Raw genomic sequence first — 6,980 nt, 5'->3', positions numbered from 1 at the left:
CCTTTCTAACCCATTTTCCACCTAGTAACTAGATGGATAAGTCCAATCTTTAAATCTGACCAGGCCATGCCCTTGTTTAAATCCTCCTGGGACTTCCCACTGTCTTCAGGGTGTTTCATGCTAGGCCCATTCCTACCTCTTGCTTCTTATTTAAATTCTCACTTTCCTCCTCATTCACACACACCAGGCTTCGAGTCATACCTAACTGCTGCAGTTTTCAAAAATGAATGAACTCGCTCATGTCTCAGGGCTTTTGCACAGGCTGTTCTCTCTACATGGAATGTCTTTTACTAAAAGTTCATTCATTCTTTTTACCAGCGCTCATGGGATGCCCACTATAAGCTAAACATGCCAAGCACTGGGCCTGCAAAGGTGAAGAAGATACAGCCCCTGTCCTTTAAGACCCCATGATCCTGTAGAGGGAGAGACATAAGTACACTGATGACGACTGCACAAGGGGGCGGAGCAGTGACAAAAGAAAGCACAGGGGCAGTGGGAGACCAGAGGAGGGTCTTGTAACCCAGCCTGGGGTCAGAGAAGTCTGCTTGGAGTAGATAACACTTGGACAGATCACCAAGGAATCGTTCAGAGTTAGCCCAACAACAGCAGAGGTAGGATGGGGAAAGGTGATCTGGGCTGAGGAATAGACTGTGCAAAGGCTCAGTGGTGCCAGGCAGGTAAGAGGATGGCGGAATGGCGAAACAAGTCTTCTTCATTGCCCAGCTGTTCTTTGTCAGGCCCTGTGCAACGTCCTAGGGACACAGCAGGGGTGCCAAGTATTCCACACATAAATACACATCTACAGATTTTTAAATGCACACAGACATAAAAAATATATATGGAGAACCTTGAGAATATTATGCTAAGTGAAAGGAGCCAGACATAATAAGTCATGCGTTGTATGATTGCTTTTATATGAAATATCCAGAATAGGGAAATCCATAGAGACAGAAAGCAGATTAGTGGTTACCTGGGGCTGGGGGAGGGGTAATGCGGAATGACTGCTTACTGAGTACAAGGTTTCTTTGGGGGATGACGAAAATGTTTTTGAAATAGATGGAGGTGATGGTTGTACGACACTGTGAATGGATACTAAGTGCCACTGATCTGTATGCTCAAAAATGGTTTAATTTTGTCGCGCAAAGTTTACCTTGATCAAAAACCATATAGGGAAACTCACAGACATATTCACTCAACAAACTGAGTGCTTCCTGTGTGCCGGGCACTGTAAGAAGCACTTGCAACTCTGGATAGTTCTTATCCCTGAAGGTCTCATACCTGTAAATAGAAACACACAGATATGAAGCCACATAACAGAAACACATGCCTCATGAAGACATGCAGCCACATATTCACGGAACATTCACTTAACAAATATTTATTGTGTGCCTACCATGTGTCAGGTGATAGGCTGGATGCTGGGCCTACAGTGGGGAACAGACAGATGTAATTATTGTCCTGTGGCTTAAGGACACGAACACATAACCACCTACAGAGGCACATCAAGTTGCAGTACACAAATGCACACATACCTAAACAAGGACACAGCCAAAGTCCACCAGCCAATACACGATGGGTGAAGAAATGAGCAATAGCACACAGACAGACAAGCATCACCCCATGCTGCCCAATATGCACACATCCTTCATACAATCAATGGGAGATCCATTAAAAGTTAGCCTAAAACTGGCTTGGAATTGCAGAGCCTTCTTAGGAGGGTGAGGGGATAAACAGGCCTCAGTAGAAGGGCCTGGAGCATTGAGGGAAAAAAAAAAATCCCCAAGTCTCACTTAAGTGATTTTTGGCAGAAATCAAATTAACGGCGAGACTATGGACTGCTGACAAGGTGCTCCATCACGCTCTGCTGTGTAAATGTGTTTCTCATACATGTTGTTTTCATTAGCACTTCATTTGATAATGATAAATGGCATTTTCATTTGAAAGGAAAATATTAAAAAGTTCTGATTTGCAAGAGCAAGTTAGAATAAATGATATTATTATGTTCTGCCACTTGTATGGCTCAGAGAAAAATAATAATAATGAAAATAAAAAACCCCAACAACTTTCCCTGCTGAAGAGACCCAAGCATTTTATTTCTCCAGTGGGCCATTTGCTCGCCATCAAATCTGTCCTTGGCACAGAACCTGCTGAAAGGCGATGGTTTAGGAGAGTGGGGGAGAAATGCTGGAGACATCAAAGGCCGTCAGGAAAGGGTGACCTTGGGAAGCCCTGGGCCCCTTGTAGGCTAGCAGGGGAGGGACTGCTTGCTGGATGAGGCTCTGTTAGGGCCTGGAATGCACTTTCTTGTCTTTGGGTCTGATTTCAGCTTCCTCTCCATCAGTTTATAGAAATCCGGCCTCTTTTGAACTTACTTCAAGGACCCTGCAATCATTATGATGGTTGAGCAAGTCACTACCCTGCTTACAACCCATGAAGGGCTCCTGTCACCTTAGGATAAAGTCCTAACTCCTTAGTCAGCATCCAAGGGCCTCGGCCACCTTGCCCCTGCCCTCGGTCTCAGCTCCCACATTCCCCACACTCACCTTGCGCTCCAGTTACACTGAACGCTGTACCGTCCCCTGCACGTGCTTTCTTTTTCACTCATAGGTGGAACTCCTACTCATTCCAATAGCCAGCTCAATTGTCTCCTCATAAGGCCCTGTCTGCACCCTCTTCCAGGGAGAAGCTTCACTCATCGGTCCACAAGGTTCATTTTCACATACCTTACCGTGGGTGTGAATGCATGAAATGGCCAGGGGAAGATGAAAGCCCGCAGGTCACTGGTGTGGTGATGCAGATGGCGCGGTAGGTGTGGTGAAAGGAGCACTGTCGCTGCAGCTGGGCCCAGTCCTTGGAGGGCCGAGTATCTTGTCCACCTCAGGCTGATGAGTGCTCCCTTCTTCAGCTCCCACAGCACTCTGGGCTACCCCATCCTACGGACCACCACACCTTAATGTCTGCCGTTGTCTGGGTCCGTGGTTTTGCTCCTTTCTTGCACCTAGACTGGGAGCTTCTTTCGCATAGGGTCTGCCCTGAATTCTCTTGGTGCTCCCAGGGCCTGGCTCAGGGTCTGCTCAACGTGAGCAGATAATCAAGTGAGTGGATGACGACTGATGGCCTCTCTAAGAAGGGCATGTCACTCAAACCTAAACAGAAGTTGGGGAAGTTGAAGCCTGGGGAGAATTGTTTTTTGTTTGGAAGACTTTGTTCCTGGTATTCTTCATATCAATAATGTAACCTTTCTTTTCTCCATAGGTGAATCAGAGTCAAATAAGCTTGTTTGAAAACCCAGCATATCCTAGTGAGGGTCGATGGCATTAGCATGTACTGGGAGATTTCCAATGTCTGGCATCAGCCCAGGCAATTGATGAATATCCCTCCTGTCTCCTCTGCAGCAGAGGGAGCTTGGCATGAAGAGAGGGCTGAATCTGCTGCCTCTGGATGGAGTGAGAGCTGCTCGAGATCAGTGACCGTGGCAATAACATGGGGCTTTGAGGTTGTCTTTGGTCTTTCTTCCTAATCACATGACCATCTACTACCTCATTTGATGCCCTTCAAGCGCCCAGTTCAACTAACATGAGATGAGCTCCCACTAAGTGCCAAACACTATTGGGTACCATTGGTAGGAGAGGTATGACTACTTCCATTTTAGAGATGAGGAACAGAGAGGGGAAGGGTCTTGCCCAAGATCAAACAGTTGGATAGTGGATGAATCAGGACTGTAATCCAAGTCTGTCTTGCTTTTGCCTAGGTTAAGGGTCTCCGTCTTCCAAAGCATCCATAGATATTCAGCCCTGGAATAGGTGCTGGGGGAGAAAAAGGGCTGAATGAGTTGCGGAAATTAGGACAGAGAGGAGAGTTTTTATCCTGGCTGACACTGAAGGCGTCCCTAGCCAGGCCCTACTTTTGGTCATCTCACATCTCGGCCTGTACTCTGGTCATACCTAAGCATTTTCTGAGCAGGCCCTGCCACCTTCTCCACTTGTCTTTGCTCAAGACATCCCTTCTGCCTGGCAGGCCCTTCTATCATCTTCACCTGTTAGGATTCCTGGCATTCTTTAGGATCCAGGTCATATTACATATCCTCCAAGAAACCTGCCAGCCACATTTGGTTTGTTATAACAACAGCACTATGAGCCAGGTGAGGATACAGATTTCTCTAATTCACCCTTGAATGCTCAGTAAATGTATATGTAATGACAATCGCCACAGCATGTTCATCACATTAACATTGTAATACTTGCAATATTTGTCTAGAATGGTGCTTCCCAGCCAACTTTGGCTCACTTTCTCCTTTGAGAATCTGCTGCTGGGAGTCACTGACCCTTTTGCCAGAAATGCACAAGCAGAGGAGTCATATCCTATGCAGGGGTTGGATTCTAAAGACAGTCTGAGGCAAAAACTGTATGTAATAGAAATTACCCTTGAAAATCCTTTGAATTACGCCTATTGTCCAGAGTACATAGTCTGCACAGTAGTTGGTTGGTTTACGTTTGGGAGCCATGTTGAATGAGAAAGCTGTTCTGTAAGTAACAGGATCACCATCCACACAGCAAGATGATTATCTGTAAAAGAAGTGTGAGGAAAGTCAGATTTTTTTGTGGGATCAGCAGATCTCTGCATGTACATTCAATTTTTAGCATCATCTCAAAGAGGTTCATGGACCTCAAAGCTCAGATATAGACCTCAGTTTAAGAGCTTTTGGTGTAGAGCTTTAAAATGTGCAAAGTATCTTGCAGTAGATTATTTTAACCCTCAAAACCATCCTTTGAAATGGATATCATTGATATTATTCCTACTTTACAGATGAGGAAATTGAGACTCAGAGAGGAAAAATGACTTTTAGTCCAAGATCTAACCTCTTGTGCCATGACTTTGCCCAAAGATTCCCTAACTCCATTGCCTTGATGGCCACCTTAAGAGCTGTGACTGATCCTCGATCTCCTTGTCAATATAATAGGAGAATGTATGACCTTAGACCAGTTACCTACCCTCTCTGAAACTCAGAAGCTGTGTTTGCAAAATAAAGATAATAATACCCACTGAGTAGGGTCCTTGTAGGAGTAAATGAGCCATTGGATGTGAAATTGCCTGACAGGGTGTCTAGGATATTGCAATGGCTCCCTAAGGGTTAGCTTTTCTTCTCCATCTCTGCTGGCACACCTGGGAAATCAAACAGAGGAAAACCTTCCTCTGGGCAGTGTCATCTCCCCCTCCTGACCTCCAAAGGGCTTCAAAGAGTTGGAGTCTGGGGCATAACTGCTTAAGAATATGCAGAGACCTCTCCTTGTCTTTGAAATCTCTGGATCCTCAGTGCCCTTTGTTGAACACTGAGTGGAGAGCAGAAGAGTAGTCTATTCCATCACCAAGTCTATGTGACTTTGGACAGATGTCTTTAATTGAAGAAATTCTGATGGAAACACAAATGCCCCAAACTCTCAAATGGCTGCCCGTTTCACTTAGATTAGAAGCTCAGGTCTTACAGGGGTCTGTGAAGCCTACCTATATTAGCCAGGGTCCAGTTGGGCAAACAACCCACACTGGGTAATTTAATTCAGGGAGTTAGTTACAAAAGCATTAGAAGAGCTGAAAAAGCAACCAAGGGAAGTGAGGCAACTCTGAGGCTGGCCATTGCAGGGGCTGCCACTACCCCTAGGGATGCAGGAATAGAGGGAGGAGGCCATGTTACCAGAGCCCAAGGGCTGGAGCTGCCCCACTGGACCACCGGAGCTGGAACCAGCATGGGCCTGTCTGGGGGGAGCTGGAGCCATGGGGAGCTGTGGCCCCTGCTTGATATATCACTTGAAACAGAGAGAGTGGGAGATATATTTGGCTTTTTCTCCTCCTTCTCTCTAAACTCCTGCAGTACCTCCTATTGGCCAAACCTAGCCAGAAGCCAGAGGGCAGGGGAAACGTAGAGAGAAGGATGACTATGAAGGGAAACAAGCCACCAATGGCACAGAACCCTCGGGATATGACACACCTCTCTCCAGCCCCCTATTATCTCTCTGGACTCATGTCCAGAATCTCACACCTCACTCACTGTGCTCCAGCCACACTGGCTGCCCCAGTGTTTGGACACAGGAGACCTTTACATTTGCTATTCCTTCTGTCTGGATTTTGTTCACCGGATATCCACATGGCTCCCTTCCTTTTTTCTATCACTTCCTGATAGAAATAGCTTCTCTGACTATCCTACTTCAGTTTCCACCCCCTCCTGCACTGGGCCTCCTGACTTTCTTTCTGCTTTATTCTTCTCTCTGGTTTTTATGACCATTTAACAGTCTACGCAATTTATGTATGTATGTATATATTTTTAGTGTCCACCTCTCCTCTCTAGGATGCCAGCTCCACGAGGGCAGAGGTTTTGGTCTGCTTTGTTTACAACTCTATCCCCAGTGCCTAGAACAGTGCCTGGCAAGTGCTCAATAAATATTTGTTGAGTAAACAGGTGGATGACTCAAGATCCAAACACCCCCTTTACTTTTATTCATTTGTTCCTGCAGTAAACTCTAGCATGGGAGGGATGGATTGGAGCGGGGTGTGTAAACAGGCAGCCTGAACAATTAAGAAGCACTTCTGACCTCTGGGCCTTTGTTTCCCCATCCAGAAGGCAAAGGAGCTGAGCAGGAGACCCCAACAGACCCTTCCAGCCTCACCACTCTACAAATCTCAGAGTATTTCCCTGACAGAAACACTTGGAAGATAAAATTAGTCCTCTCCTTAATCAGCGGTTCCCATCTCTGCACGTGACTTGTCAGGGGAACTTTTCTCTGATGCTCATACTATGCGGGAACTTGTCACATCTTCCATCTCTGGGAACATCCTCACCTGAAATTGAAAGGTAAATATTTCAGTTGTGAGTCTCTCTGTCATGACTCAAATAATTTTAAAATTGCTTAGATGTCTTTGCCTAACAATGTTCAGATTGTTCTAATGCAGGGGAAAACGGTAGTTTTAGACACAGTAATATTGATAGC

This window comes from Camelus ferus, chromosome 13 (genome assembly GCF_009834535.1).
Source record: "Camelus ferus isolate YT-003-E chromosome 13, BCGSAC_Cfer_1.0, whole genome shotgun sequence".
Classification (NCBI taxonomy): domain Eukaryota; kingdom Metazoa; phylum Chordata; class Mammalia; order Artiodactyla; family Camelidae; genus Camelus; species Camelus ferus.
This window is presented reverse-complemented; position numbering follows the sequence as displayed.